General features: G+C 43.2%; 1 protein-coding gene and 1 non-coding gene across 7 annotated transcripts in view; one reads left to right on the top strand and one right to left on the bottom strand.

Annotated features, from left to right (window-relative positions):
* Positions 1-11,514, bottom strand: part of PHF20 (PHD finger protein 20) — a 110,331-nt gene extending 98,817 nt beyond the window's left edge. For 5 of the 6 annotated variants that reach the window (XR_012500614.1, XM_010960784.3, XM_010960785.3 and 2 more), the window contains exon 1: positions 11,374-11,514. The gene's annotated coding sequence lies outside the window, so the exon portion shown is untranslated. The remainder of the gene's footprint in view (positions 1-11,373) is intronic. The other variant, XM_045520986.2, reaches the window with a different exon arrangement.
* Positions 11,515-12,970: 1,456 nt separating this feature from the next.
* LOC123618530 (U6 spliceosomal RNA) lies at positions 12,971-13,082 on the top strand. Its single transcript, XR_006726962.1, has one exon. It is a non-coding gene; the product is annotated as a U6 spliceosomal RNA (small nuclear RNA).
* The last annotated feature ends 3,033 nt before the right edge of the window (positions 13,083-16,115 follow it).

Raw genomic sequence — 16,115 nt, 5'->3', positions numbered from 1 at the left:
ACTTTAAGAACAAGAGAATATTTAAACAAAATCTAATGTAGTAGGACTACAAGGACCACACTATAAGCTCCATTAGGGAAAGGAATGACTGAAGCTCAACAGATGCCTAATAAATGAAATAAAGAATGCTACTCAGCTACTAAAATGATGAAGACATAAGAACCGACCTTACAAAAGAAGAGTAGATATAAGACACCCTTAGGCAAACTAACAAGACCTCCATAAGAAACACAGATAATAGAAATAATAGCTAACTCTACATACATGAAGTCCTGTAATCCTTAAACAACAGCAGAGATAAGCACTATTACTAATTCTCACTTTAGAGAAAACAGAGTAATGAGGAAAAGTTAGGGACACCCTTGACACCCATATAGAAAGGGGCTGAGCCAGGATTTGAAGTTATACCCTGTGGCTCCAGATTCTTAACCACTAACTACCACATGTTTGCTCATGAGCTAATCTTTCAATTATCTTTCTTAACACAACCTATGAGGATTAATGGCCCCTATCATGGGTGCTGTAAAGGTTAGATGAGAAAAGATTTGCTAGTTAACTTATGATGAAAAAGAATATGAAAACGAATATATGTATATTCATGTATGACTGAAGCACTGTGCTGTACACCAGAAACTGACACACTGTAAACTGACTATAATTCAATAAATATGTATATATATACACAAAAAAGAAGATTTGCAAGGCCCCTATATGTCTACCACAAAGTAGGTATTCAAAAAATGGCAGCAGAATTTTCTGAATTCATAACATATTTACTGACGTGGTGTACTGACATGGACTCTGGATTTTATTTTAGGAGACATTTAAAAGTACTGTAGCCATAGTAACTGGAGGTCCTGCCCTCAGCAACCCCATTGTACTCTGGGAAAAGGAACTGAGGGCTCAAACTAATAAAGAATTAAAACGATAGGTGGGTATGGAATAAGATCGTTCAACAAGTCAGCTCTAGACAGGGTTAGGTTAAAATAAACTCTGGAAATAATGTCAACTACCAGAAACTACAGAACAGGCTTTACAATAACCTAATAGTGCTTCCACCGGGCTTGCATTCAACCTCCATTAAAGTGATGATGCCTTTTAAACTTAATGCAACCCCCTTCCAAATCAAGGAACACTTCAAGTGAAAGACCAGTTTAAATCTTTATGCCTTCTTCATTCAACAAGTATTTACTGAGTGCCTGCTATGTGCTGGAGATAGACGCAGGGAGGATGAGACACCACTGACCCTGTTCTCCTGTATGGAAGGCAGGAACATGATAAACACATATATGAAGAAGATAATTTCTGGGAGGATGATGAATACTGTGAGGAAAACCCAACAAAATAATGTGAGCCAGTGACATGGGAGGACCACTTTAGATAAGGCTGCCTGAAAGAATTCTGAAGAGTTGAGGTCTGAGCAGAGATCTAAATCACAAGGAGACAACCAAGTAAAGATCTGAGGGAAGAGAATTCTAGGTAGAGGGAAAGTTCTAGAGGCAAGGCCCCTCAGGCAAGAATGAGCTCCCTTCCCCCCAACAGCCCTGAACCTAGGAGGTGGAGACGCTCCCCATAGCCTTCACAGCTGTCCCAGAAAAGCATCAAGATCAGCATGTCCAGTGACACCTAGGTCTCACAGGAGGAAACTTCCAAGGGGACTCTGCCAAAGTTCTGTCTTGGAGGAAGGCCAGGGAATACTTAAGGATGGAAGCACTGACAGGTTTCAGACTCAGATTCTGGCCAATTCTGGCTCCACTCACTATTGGCTAAGTGAAGACGAGAAAATACTGAGCCTCCCTGTTTACCATCTATAAAAGGGGATTAATAACCCCTACCTCCTGGGGTTGTGAAGAATAAATAAGCTAATAGATGTCAAGTGCTTAGCACAGTACACACTAAATATTCAGCATTGGTGATAAAATGGTTGTGTGATAGGAGGAGCACTAGCAAAAAGGACATCAGACCCAAAGGATCACAGTCAATATTATTATGCAATATTAACAAATAGTATGCAATATAAAAAACATAAAAGAGCACATCCTTAATCCTAGGGAGTGAAGAGTTGGTTCCAGTAGGGGCAAGGGCCCCACCACCACTATCCTCACATTTCCTCAACGACACAGAAGGAAGACTGGGTCTAAAGCCAATGATTACCATTTCTTCAGGCCCTTGCCCAACTCACACAAAAAGAGCTGATCAGCCTCTTTTACTCGGGAGGGTAAGGAAATAAACAAAGCAGGGGCGCAAGGAAAGGAGGAAGGAAGAAAAGAAATGGGCCAAAAAAATTCTCTTACCCTCTTCCCAGATATTTGAAATGCTTTCTCCAAGAGCCAAGCTTTTTCTTCTACAATTAAAATTCAGACAGACAGCAAACAGGTTGAGTTTACTCATTCTGAATTACTGAGAATGAATTGGTTAAACCCATGGATCTTTCCAGAAACAGTGGAAAGGGCCTAGTGCCCAGGCTTGGCTCCAGAATATATTTGCTTGAATGACCTTTGGCACATTACTCAACCTCACTGAGCTAATCATCTTACCCTCACAAGTTCCTTCTCCTTTTCTCCCCACCACAGTTTAAGGCCCCAAGACTGCCAACGTGCCAAGTCAGAAACATGGGCATCGCCCTTGCCTCCTGGTCTCAGTCACCATTTTATAACACATATTTCCAGGTTTCTCCCATTGCCCAGTGGTTGCCCAGTTCAGGCCCGCATCAGTTCTAATCCAATTACTGCAACAGCACTCAATGCATCTCAAAACCTCCAGGCACACCCTCCCTAGATCCAAATCAAAATTGTCTTATAAACTTACTTCTGAGTGCCTATTTTATGACAGACAAAATTCTCAGTGCTTTATATATATACATCTCATTTTAGTATCTACATCATAGGTTTGTTATGAGGATTACTACTATTCCTGTTTTATAGATGAAAAAAACTAAGGTTCAGAAAGTAGCCCAAATGACAAAGCTACCAAGGATTAGGACAGGGACTTGAACCCAGGTAGTCTGACGAGTCAACTACTACACCGTTGCTAATCTGCATCAATGCTACTACAGTAGTATTTCTAAAGCATAAATCTATTGTAAGACTCCTTTGTTTAAAACACTTCAGGTTATAAGTCAATTGTATTTCAACTTAAAAAAAGAGCTCAGTAACTCCCCAACAGAACAGTGTTCAAGCTACTCGGTGCGGTATCAAGGCCATCAGTGAGTTAGCCATTATGGCCAAACCACACCAGGAGTTATTAAAGGGAGCTTAAAGGAGAGGACCAGTGGGGAGGGTATAGCTCAAGTGGTAGAGCGCATGCTTAGCATGCACAAGGTCCTGGGTTCAGTCCCCAGCACTGCATCCAAAAATAAATAAATAAACCTAATTACCTGCCCCCCCCCAAAAAAAAACTAAAAAAATAAAGTCACCTAGAAAATGTAATGATAACAAAAAGAGAGAGAGAGAGAGAGAAAAGCACACAAGCTCAGCAGAGGGACAGTGGCACATAGGGGTTATAAGCCAGAACTCTTAACTGACACTGTCTGGGTTTGGATACCAGCCCCATCACTTTCCAGATAACCCTTGCACAAGTCATTTCTTTTCGGGCCTCATCCCTTCTTCATATCTTCATTCAGGTGTTGTGAAGATAAAAATTACTTAGCACAGAGCCTGGCAAACAATAAACACTCTTACTTAAGTTATTACTGCTCGTGTAGCCTGCACACACAGATTCCTTGTAGTTCCCACCTCCAGACCTTTGCTCAAGCTGCTTCCTCTGCCTCGTCCTTCAAACTAGGCTCAGCCATCAGCACCTCCCCAAACGGCTGCTGGGTCAGGGCTCACTCCATTTTTCTCCCAAGGCAGCCTTGCCTGCCCTCTGGACTCCACACTGTAACTGCCCATTTCTGAGCCGATCTCTCCTGAGGCATTTAACTTCTCACAGGCACCCCCAGCATCTAACACACATGCCCTAAATGGCAGTCAGACGCTTGTTAAATGAGATAACCTCAGCTTCCTCATTGGCAAATGGGAATAAAAACAGGAAAGAGACCAGTATTACCCCTCTCCAGGGATGTAGGGATTCAAGGAGACAATCATGTGGAGGCTCTTTGAAAAGTTCTCTCCACAGGTAAATACAGGAACTGTTGTTACTACTCCTTGGGGGAAGGGGGAGGAAAGCAAAGCACAGGGAATGAGGCACCTAAAGAAAGACCACAATTTCACCCCTAGAGTCTAAGGAAAGCTTTTTCAGTCACAGGGAGGGCTCCAGTCTATAAACGATGGTAGGCAGCTCTGGAGTGGGTTTATGTGCATTCCCTTTAAGGAAGGGAATCTTTTTTTAAACATACCTGACTAAGCTGTTCTTACAGGATTCCTTAATTGAGGTATCACCACATTACAAAGGAAAACAATTTGGAGATGGAGTCATTACCCCATGGGACCTCCAAAGACATTTTCCTAAATTACAACCATTTCACTGCACATGGGGTTTTAAAGATAAATAAAAATCATTCAATAGTCAACTAATTAATTACTTTAAGTATTAATTTTCATTCCTGGTCTTTATTATTAATACCAGGAAATGGCTAACAAAGTTTTCAGCACAGGCTAAATCATTGACAAATAATCTCATTCCCAATAATGCAGAGAAGTTGGAAGTATTACCCCATTTTACAGAGGAAGGAAAGGAGGATTAGAGCAAATAACTTGCCCATGGTCACCTGGCTAGGAGGGAGAGGTAGGATTTGAGAAGCAGTACCTCCTCCAAACCCCACTGTACTTGTACTGCTTCTAAAAATACGACCTTTGTAATAGCTGGACACTAATAATATTAAGGGTTTACTGTGAAGTTGCTGTGTGAAAATGAGAAAAAAAAATGTGTCTTTCTCTCCTACAGACTACTAACGTAGTTACCAATGAAATACAAACTAACAAATAAGGTCCTTGAGAGGATTTTACAGACATTTTCAGAGGAATAAAACAAAATAATGGTAACTATACTCAACTCTTCACAGTTCACCAAGCTTTGATAACTTTATAAATGAGGTTTTCTTATTCCCCTTTTACAGATTAAGAAATGGAGAAAAAGGGTAACATTTACTGATACTTCCAATGATCGATGAGCGGTAGTTATGACGATACTTAAGAGAGGAAATAGAAGTCCAGGTGGGTTAGTGACTTGCCATGCTGGAAGTCTGCCTCCAGTGTCTGTCCCACAGGGAGAGCCCCAAGAGTTTGGAGCCCCATACCCAAGTTACATGTAGCCTCAAAAGAGTGGCAGATGCTAGAATTCAAACTCAGGCATTCTGCCTCCAAATCCTGGTCCTTTACCACAATGGTATGTGCAGCCTGGACATGAAAGTTGGCCTCTTTAACTACCCTGCCTTTCTGAATTGCAGATGTATAATTCTCATATAGCTCACAGCATGACCAACTTCCTACTCATCAAAGCACACTAGACAATGTTCACCACTCTATGAGACCAAGGGACAGTCAAGCAGCCCAAACCAGCCATGCCCGGGAGCCTCAAGAAGAGGAGAAAGGTAACCTCAGCTGAGAAAGTTTGGCTTCTACAATTAAAGGATGTTTACATGGTCAGGAAAACAATCTGGGATGAGGTGGCAAGACCACCTTTTCTGTCAGCAGTGCCTCAGTCCTGGGCTCCAGGCTGCCATCTGTTTGATAGTGACTAAAGTGACTTATTCAAACCTTAGGGGGAAGGTAAAAGGTAAGGCAACTGTAAAGAGGAGGATGTAACAGCACAAGACTTACAGGCAAAGAAACCTGGGTCATTAGCCAAATGACCCTGGACAAATAAGTTACTTAATCTGTTTTCTTATCTATTAGTAAGAAGATAATATAACAATATATAATATATAAAAATATATTAAAAATATAATAACATAATAGATAAACTGTAAAGATTCAGTAAGAGCCAGTAAGAGTGCTCCAAAAAAATGCTAACTTAAATGCCCGTATTTCTAGGCCAGATTTCCACAACCTAGAAATCCCAACACCTGCAGAAGCAAGGAAGGCATGCCAACCCACCTGGCTGTGCATCTTTTCCACAGGAGAAAGAGATCTCTTGAAAACTAGGTCTCTACTAGGAAAAAGAGAACCCAAAGACTCCTTTAAGATGCCTGGGGAGTCAGCCTTTAAAATCCTAGGATTATGTTCCTGACATGGGATAAGCTCTTATCAAATAAAACCATCATTTAAAATCTTTCCCCAGGCCCCTCCTCTTCCTCCTTCCCCTAAATTCACTGATTCAGGCACCATCTCCCTTTCATACAGCTGCCCTCTTTAAGCTCAGTGACTCATATTCAGCTCCTAAAATTTAATGGGATTTCTACAAGCTCATTAATTCCATTATTTGGCCAAAGAAAACAAAGGACAGCTGAATATCTAGCCCAAGATCCAGCAAAGTTGCCACAGCATCATTACAAATCAGGGGGAAGGGGGGGGGGTTCAATTTTCAATAGGTTATCCCAAGGTTAGTCAACAACATGTAAAGGGTAGTTGCTGAGATGAGTGAGACAGGGACAGCATCCTCCCTTTCTCCAAGCTTACAATTTAACCAAGGAGGCTCTGACTAAGCACACGTTTTGGTTTAAAGAATGCTTAATCAAGAAAAATGTAAATTCCCCCCTCATTACTTCCTAGAAAGATGAGGACATAAGATTAAGAGGTTATATACACCTTTGAGCCTTGATTTCCAGGCAACATCTGCAACTGCCTTTGAGGATAATCAGGTGTTCTCAAAGAACTGTTACCTTTACTTGCTGATGAAGTTATTTGAAATCTAGATTTCTTATCACTGTCCTTAGCAATTTCTTGCCAGATTTTGTGACTTAGTGTGTTACTAGAAGGAAGAGCACTTGGAATTAATTTTCAAATGAAGTTTGAACTTAAGATACACTTCCAAATTTCAGATAGGATGTTTAAGCACCTTTAAAATCCAGGAAGAAGTACCAGCTAGCTTCTCCCAGTCTCCCATCCCCACAGATATGGACACCTTGGGAGAAGAGGGCTAAAAGCATTACATCTCACTTTCCCCAAACTCCAGCCAAAGGCAAACCACCTGCTTCATTTTTAAATGTCACTCTACCTACTAATTCAAAGAGAAAAAGAAAGCTGGGGTGGGGAGGAGAAAACATTTTTAAAATACACTTCAGATAAAAGAACTTACAAATAAACATAGTTGTATGTAAACTATGGAATCCCTCTTAGGGATTCAAGGAAGTAGCTAACATTGAATGGAGGATTCAAGACAGACTTCTCTGAGAAGTTTAGACAGTTTTGAATTAAATAAAGCATGGAAATGGCAGAGGACATGGAGGCAAGAAGAATGCTGAAGTTGGGTGTGAGGACAAGCTGGGTGCCTTGGCTAGAAAAGAGGCAGTGACAGAAGTGACTTGTACAAGGGAATGACTGGCAGCCCGCCCAGTAGAACACGTGAAGGAAATCAGATCTGCTACAACAAGCTCCCACAGACACTGGGTTTCTAAGCAAGATTCGGACACAGGCTGAGAGCAGGGTAGATCTTGGAGATAATCATAATCAGCCCCTAATTTTACAAATGGGGAGAATGAGGCCCGGTAGCATTAAGTGATTTGCCTGAGGTCTCACAGTGAGCGGAAGAGCTGGGACAAGAGCCAAATCCAGATCAAATCCATTACCAAAAAGATCTATCTGACATTCATGTGAGGGATGGTGGGGAGGGGAGAGGACCAGGATACAAAATAGTCTAGTCATTCAGGTTTGTCCTGATTAGAATAGGATTATGCAGAAAAGGCCATGACAGGTGACAGCCAGGGAAATAGGTACAGATGACCTAAGACATTTAGAAAGGGAAAACCCACTAAGACTTAGAAACAGATATGGATACAAAAGGAGAGAGCACCATAAGCCAAGATCCCCACCAATGTTATCCTCCAAACTGCATTCGCCTTTGTGAAGCTCCCACAAAGAGACAAGCGAGTAGCTTCCATTCAAGGTCCAGGCACCTGCCTTTCCAGGGCCCATTTTTCCAAAACTTAGAAAACCAAGGACTCTTTGGAAATTCCAACACCTGTGACCCTGGTGACTTGGGGTATGTCAGACTCACTATCCCTGGTAAAATGACAGGTGAAGGACCAGAGAGACAAGCTGGCTGATTACTACATTGGCTATGCAATATTTACTAGAATGATTTTCTGACAAGAATTATGTTCACCTTTAAGCAAGAAATATTTAAGGATTTAAATTGAATAAAATATATAGAAATCAAACTCCTGAAGAAGTTCTAGTCATGATTTTAAAAGCTAAATGCTAGAATAACTGTAACTGAGTATAAATAATAGTCCTCCAAAGGGGACCACAGCCTTGTACAAACTTTAAGCACTGTGCACCAAGGTAAACAGAAAATGGAAAATAATGCTCCAGCATAAGGCTAACCACCACCTTATTATTTTCACAGAGAAATCTATGGCTTTGTGCATAGAAGCTAACTACTCAAATTGTAATAACGTTAACATCATCTGGGAATTAGAAAAGCAGATACTTAGGCCCCACACTAAACCTACTGGATTAATCACCCTAAACCTACTGGATCAGAATCAGCACCCCAGGTGACTTATTGCACATTCAAGTTTGAGAAGCACTGGTGTAGAATACTTTAAGGGTGGACTACATATAGCAGTATACATATAAAGTATCAAACAGACAAATAAAACACAAAGTACCGCTTGCCTTCTGTATACCGTATTTTATTAGGTACTGCCCAGAAAGACCTCCAATGTTTTTTAATAAATTTGGTACTTACTAATGACCTTATGATCTAAATGTGGGATCTACTTCACTTCCTGAAATAACACAGCTCTAGGGCTTTCATGCACATGAAATATAAAACAGCTTAGTTGTTCTGAAAATACAATTATGGTTAATTTTATTCAAGTTCCAATACTGAGTTCAGAGCACTTCTCCACAAGACCCATTAATTCCTACAGGTTCCTGGGAGTATCATTAAATCCCACAGCATCCCTAAGAAGCAGGTGCTTGGCAAACATCCAATCTTCAAATGAGATTCAGAAGGACGTGGTCCTGAAAAGCAGTATTTTCCTGCCACATCCTGCCAGTGTACCTTCTCAGGTCCAAACGCTCTCCCCACTGAGGCCTCATACAGCTGCACACTCAAGTACTTCCCAAAAGGGAGAAAGGTCAGAGGTGTCATTATCCTATAAGCACTTGAGATTCCAGCTGTGGAGAAATTAATCTGGTTAAGGTTCTGGCTGAGAAGCCCAGAGTAAGATCTGGAAAGACAGAGGGAAACACAAAAGAAAGAGCCTACAGAGAGGCTTTTAAGAGAAATTTCAGGCATTTGCAGATTTTAAGGTGGGGGTTGGGAGCAAGATTTGGCAGCGAGGGGATTACAGGGAGAGAGAAATATCCATCCCCCACCTGTACCCCAGGAACAAGAACAAAAAGAGTGACCAAGAGATTCCTTCAAATGACCTCTTTCCTTGATAAAAGGAAGAAAGCCAGTGAAGGGAGGAAGTTTATGAGCTAGAAGCAAGACTAAAAGAATCTCGTGAGGTTTTGCTGGGGTTTTTTTTTCCAATGAAGGGAAATAAAGAAAACAAGAAAAACAATACCCATCTAACTTGAATCTTATCGGAAGCAAACCACCAGGAGGATTATGAGCCCTGTGAAAAAACAAAGAAATGCAAGAGGATTCCTTTCCAGTTTAAATCCAGTGCTTGGGAGTCAGGCAGTCCTGAACTTGAGGCCATTTCCAGAGCATGAGGAAGAATGAAGAAAATCTCTGCAGCCAACAGTAAGCAGGGTAGTGTCCAAAGGAAGAAAGAAACCAGAAAAATGCCTGGGGATAAGGCAAGCCGAAAGAGTTCCTGTTAGCAGAATGATAAAAGATAAAGTAGCCCTAGAAAGACAACATGCAGGCACACTTTTGCGGGGGCAGGGGGAATCCTCCCCTAGGAGGAGGGGAATTCAGGAGGTAGGACTGACTATAGGAAGTGTGCTGAGAAAAAAGGCCACAGAGCAGAGAAAGTGCTGCACTGAAGAAAGATATGCATTCACTAGAGGAAGGAAGAGGAAATGGGTGCACTGACCAGACAGTGAGAGCACCTAAAGAGAAATGGGGTTCCAAAGAGGGAAGGAAACAGAATAAAGAAAATATCATGGATGGCAGAAAAGCTCAAGAACCATGGACCATCACCCGGGAATGAGAGGACTCAGAAAAAAGGTGTGCCCTCCTAGATTTAAGAAGCACCAGGAAGGTGGGTACACCACAAGAACTGTGTAACCAAAATAAGGGCACGCTGTAAATTTGAGGGGCACAGGAAATAAACACACCTAGGAAATAAGGTGGTCCGATTTAGATAACTCATGAAAAAGGGTGAAACCCCAAGAATACAGTGACTGGAAAAAGCAGTGAATTCCCTTCTGTTAATACAAATATGTATCCTAAAACTTCAGGATTTGGATCTCATGTTCGATAGACTCTGTAACTAAGGTGCACCCCTAGATTTGAAGGGTTGGAGAAAAGAAGCAGCCCCGAAATTTCAGAAATTCTGGAAAGCATGTTGCCAGATTTGGGGCCTGGAAAAGGGGATTCTTCTTTGGATCTGTGGGAACAGGAGTACCCCAAAACTTTGGTTATTGGATCCCAGGTATGAAACTTGCTAATGGGGAGAACCCCCAAATTTGAAAGGAAGTGCTTACTCAGACTGGAGGCTCGAAAAGGGAGTGTCCTCCCAGTTTGGGGGTCGTGGGTAAGGGGGTACATCCTCAGGTGGGGAGGCTTTGGAAAATGAGGTAAAATCCCAGGTCTGGAACTTAAGAAAGGGGGTACATCGACCACATTTTCTAAGAATTATAGAGAAAGGGGACACTCCCATATCGGGGGCTTGAGAAAGGGGTGTGCTCCCCATAATAGGATAAGAGTCAATAAAAGAAAACGCGTTCCCAAAGCACAAGGCGACAGCTGGGGTTGGTGAGCTCTCAGGGGCCACACAGCTCAGACTCTAGCCGTAGAGCTTACCCCCCACCCCCAACACCGCCCGCTCCGCGCCCCGGGCCCGCACCCAGCGGCCCAGCCCCCTCGGGTGGCGCTCATTGGCCCTGGCCTCCGTCACTCCAGCGGGCAGCCCTGGGGATTGGGCGCCGCTCGCACGCCCGCCACGCTCTCAGCAGCGGTCCCCGGGCCTCCCTCCGGGCTGGGCAAGCGGGGCCAGGCGGGGAGCGGGGCCGGGCAGGGGACCAGAGCAGCAGGGCGTCCGTCACCGTCCCCGCCCGCACGGCGCGCGCGCGCGCGCGCGGCGCAGGCCCGGCCCGACCCGGCCTCAGGCGGCCGGCTTCGCCTCGCCGCGCCTCGCCGCGAGCTCACCTCACAGCCCCGCTCCAGCTGCGCCGCTCCAGGACCAACCGACAGAAGGACTCTGCGTGCTGCGCACCACGTGACCCCCGGGACGCGCCCAGCGTATCCCCCTCCCCCCACACACACGCACCATCGCCACCACCAAGTGACGCAGCGCCTCATCTGCCCCGCCCTCGGCCCCTCCCCGCCAGATTACCGTGGCGACAGTTCGGGCGAGCCACGCCCACCGCCTTGACGCGCGGGAACACGCCTGCGGCTGGATCCCGAGCACGAAGTCCCCATTCACCCACATCCACAGTGATCATACGAAGCCCGGAACTGGACACTGTCCATCACCTCTTAATTTTGCCTCCTAAATGCATCTCGAAGCCTCTTACTTCTCTCTGTCCCGCTGCCAACACTCCAGTCTAGGCCACCATCACCTCTTTCCTAGATGATGATTGCCCTCTCCACCCCATTACTCTTTCGCCTTACAATCCATTCTTCACACTCAGACTGTGGGAGCTTTTCACAGCCTCCCCAGCTCAAAGCCCATTTCCCACTGTTCTTCGGATTGAGATCTAAATCTTTACTGTAGCCTATCTGCCAGGCTCTTCAATCCGTACCTAACCTGCCTCTCTCACATTCTCACAGAATCAGCTCCCCCATGTACTCAGTGTCTTTCAAGTACTCTAACAAGCCAGATTCCTCCCCGCCTCAAGGCCTTTGCACTCATCCCTCCTCTACTTTCCCTTACTAACTCCTAAGAAAGGACTCCAATTGGTAGTGCGGAGAGGAGCTGTACTTTGCCTCCGTTGCGGGGGGTGGGGGCCAAGGTCGGAGTTCCAGCCACCCCAGAAGGGTCTAAGGTGTTTTTCCAATGGGACTTGGGGAGTCCCAAAGAGAAATGCTAAACATTTGTTATTTAGGAAGACAATAACGACTTTATTTTACATTGGAAAAAAGGGCAGCCGGATTGCACTTCTTAAAATGTAAATCTTGTCACTGCCCTGCAACAACCAATCAATCATCTCTCCATCGAATCCTCCACCCTTGCTAATCCTCTGGCCACGCTGATTTTCTGTCCGTTTCTATGGCTCTTCACAAGCTCTTTCCAAGCGCTGGGCCTTTGACTAGACTGTTGCTTTTTACAAAGCTGACTCTTTGACGGGTCTCCTCGGTGAAGTCCTCTTTGACTACGTTATCCAGAAGTGCTCCCCTCAATCTCATGCCTCCCACACAGCAATTACTCTCTACCTTACCACTGCTCATTTTCAGCAGAGCACTTGACACAGTTTGTAATTATTTAACTTGTTTGTTCTCCTGGTTTTGTCTTTGGCCCAAATTAGATTTAGGGTCTATCTTGTACCTAGGGAATTGTCAGAACCTGACAGATAGTAGACGTTCATTGTGCATTTGTGGAAGGAATGAAATAAAGGGAATGATATTTGAAAAAAAAAAAGTGATAATTGAAAATAACGAGTAGATTCTTCTTCAATGACCTGACTCAATAGGAGAAGTGCTTCTCAAGTCCTGTCTGGAGACTGAAGAGGGCATTTCCTAAGCTGAGGTAGTCAGAGCAGAGCGCAGTTCTTAGGGAGAGGTCCTGGGAAGACAGGGACAAAAAGTCCTATACACACTTTGACAACACATATACAAAAATTGTAACCATACAGAGAAAATTGGTGTGGCCCCTGACCAAGGATAACTTGCAAATTTGTGAACTGTTCCATATTTTAAAAAAACAAACAACTTCTGGGTTGAGAACCAAAACTACCTGCATGAACTCAGCCAAGTGCTAAAATACAGGAAGAAAGGACCTTCCCAGGATCCTCTGGGTATATGTTTATTAACATTAAATTGCTCAGATTTTGGTGGCTGTTGTAGCATATAGAGAATTTTTTGCTCTGTAACGACGGTAATGCCAAGGATCCATTGCCCCATACAAATATAACATGTTTCTTTTCTTATTCAACCTGCACATATTGAGACACAGGGTTGAGCTGGGCATCAAAGACACAGAGCAGAATGAGATTTAGGCCCTGCTCTCTGAGTTTACCACCTGGTAAAGAAAGCATGACAATCTGTAAGTTAAAATTCTTTTTGTCTGTTGCAAGTATAAACACTGACACTGTTACAAGTACAAGCAAAAGAAAAATATATTGGGAGGATACTGGGGCCCCAGAGCATGGACAGGAGAGCAGGATCAGAAAACAAGCCTCACAAAAGCAGCTCCACCAAGAAGCAAGAAGCAGCAGCTGTTGCTGCCAGCAGCACCACATGCCACAGCTGGGATTCAATCCTAATATCCCTTTGTCTTTGAGTCTTGCACTCAAGAGGCAAAGTCTTGGCCAGGAGCCGATGTTGATTGGTCAATCTCAGGTCACATGGATTAGTCCAGGCTGCCAGAGGAAGAAGAGAGGAACAATTTGCCTCTAAGGATAGCACCCCCCCAAATGAGAAGAGAGGGAAGGACTGATGCTGGCCAGGCAAAAATAACTTGATAAAATACGAATAAAATACATTGAGAGTTAAGCTTTTCCTGATTAAAAAACCTGCGGAAACTTGCCTTGCTAACTTCTGAGCTGGATGTCTGGCTGGCTGCTAGACACAGAACTCCGGTTTGCAAAAGTTCTGGTCTAAAGTCCAGGTTTCACTACTGCCTCTTTAGCAGCATCTATCTACCCTTCTGCCTTAAGGTCTTCCCCAGCATCTCACTAAGTAATTGGTCTCAACCTTCCAATTCTTTCTTAGATAGAACCTTTCTTTGTCAGATGGCATTCAATTAATAGTTGTGGTTGACTGAATGAGTGAAAGAATGAATGTACAGCAGCCTCAACTCCAGCGAGTAGATTCTCTCCTGCTAAGTTTCCAATCACTTCAGAACTGTGGTCCCAGCACATAAGACAACAGCTCCACAATGAAGCCTTGCATACACACCAGCTGTACAGTAGCACAAGAGTCATTCAATACCTGCACAGAAGTGTCCTTTCTCTCCCTAAGCATCACTTTTCTTCAACTGTAAAATGGGATGATATTTACCCTCACTCACAGAATTGTCACATTTAAGTTAAATAACACATGAGAAAATGTATTGTAAACTGCAAAGTTCTATATAAATGATTTTCTGATTGCTTTTTACTAGATTCATTATCTGGAGTATTCAAAATGTCCCTAGCTAAAGAGAAGCAGAAGTAAAGATCTGAGATAGAATATTCAACTAGAAAACTGATCTTTCTCAACCTCCATCCAGCAAGCCTTTAAACTCTATCCTTCTACAACCCCACAGCACTTACAATGAGTCTGTCAAGGAGAAAAGGAAAAACTAAAACAGAAAAGCAAGCCCCTTAGCTCTGACTCACACTCACAGACCCCATGCACTCAAAGTATCACCAAGCCTGAGCATGTCGGTCTCCAAAGCAGGAACTGGAGTGTGATGTCTGCAGCACCAAGCTCAGTGTGAGAACTCAGGAAGCCGGAAACCACAGTCATAGCAGCATCTGAGAGTCCACGAACATCCACAAGGCAGCAGGGGCCCAAGGGAAGTGTGTTGAGTCTTCGTTCTGGTCTAAGGTCTCACCAATCTGGGCCTGATGGAAAGTTCCTGAGCTCCTCAAGCCTTAGCTGCTCTCCAAGTGAGGGGGAGGAGTATTAAGTAGGAATTCCAATATATTTCCAGCATTTTGTAAGACTGTAAGGAGGGAAGGAGAAGGGGGAGGAGAGAGGAGACCATTTTTCATTCTCGTGGCGAGGGCCACTAAAGAGACTGATAAAATCCACCTGGACCACTTCAAGGGCAGAGACTATGTGTCCTGGTCTTTTTTGTCCCTTGGGAGCTCCAGTACCTAGCACTGTTCCTTGTAATTTAAGCATACATGTTTCTTGTGGGTTGAAACTCACGCCAGCTTAGAGATAAAGAGAAAAGGGGAGGAGTTTAGCCCCAGGGACTAAGGGAATGGAAGTTATAAAGACGAAAGTTAAAGAAACGGTCTAAAAAAAAAAGAGAGAGAGAAAGAAAAAAAAGAAACAGTCTATAAATCTGCTAGATTCCACTTGGCTCTCCAAACTTACTTTTTAATTTTAATTTTTTAAATAGTCGTGCTGTCCCATGATTCAAATGCCAGAAATTATATAAAAGGTAAACAATATAAAGTCTCTCTTAAATTCTTGTCCCTCATTGGTCCTGTTTCCATTGGTAACCACTACTCTTACTTTCTTATGAATCTTTTCAGTATTCCCTTGTGAGTACAAGCAAATTTGAATATAAGTTCAAACATAGTTTGAAACTTCTGCATAAAGGGAAGCATTATTCATGTTGTTCTCCACCCTATTTTTTTCACTAAACAACACATTTTGGACACTTTATAATACATTTCGTAAGTGGTATAAAAATGACCTTCACATTATCTTATTTTATTTTACTGCTGCACTGTATTCCTTGTGTGGATATACTATAACTTGCTTAATCAGTCCCCTGTTTAAGGACATTTGGGTTGTTTCCAACCTCTGGCAATTTAAAAACTATGTTCCATTTACAAAGAGTACAACACACATCTGCAGACAGAACTGTAGTCTAAGTTCTCTGAAATGGAAGATCTGAACCACAGGGATATGTGCATTTATAATTTTGATAAATATTGCTTGTTACCCTCTACAGATTTCCCAGAAAATAACTACACAGTTGCAAAATGTGCCACAAGTAATCTGTTACTTGTAACATTTAAAATCTAGCAATTTATTTATAGTTTAAGAAATAAAAATGATTTCAAGAT

Source organism: Camelus bactrianus, chromosome 19 (genome assembly GCF_048773025.1).
Source record: "Camelus bactrianus isolate YW-2024 breed Bactrian camel chromosome 19, ASM4877302v1, whole genome shotgun sequence".
Taxonomy (NCBI): Eukaryota; Metazoa; Chordata; class Mammalia; order Artiodactyla; family Camelidae; genus Camelus; species Camelus bactrianus.
The sequence above is the reverse complement of the archived record's forward strand: the minus strand, read 5'-3'. Positions and strand labels throughout refer to the sequence as shown.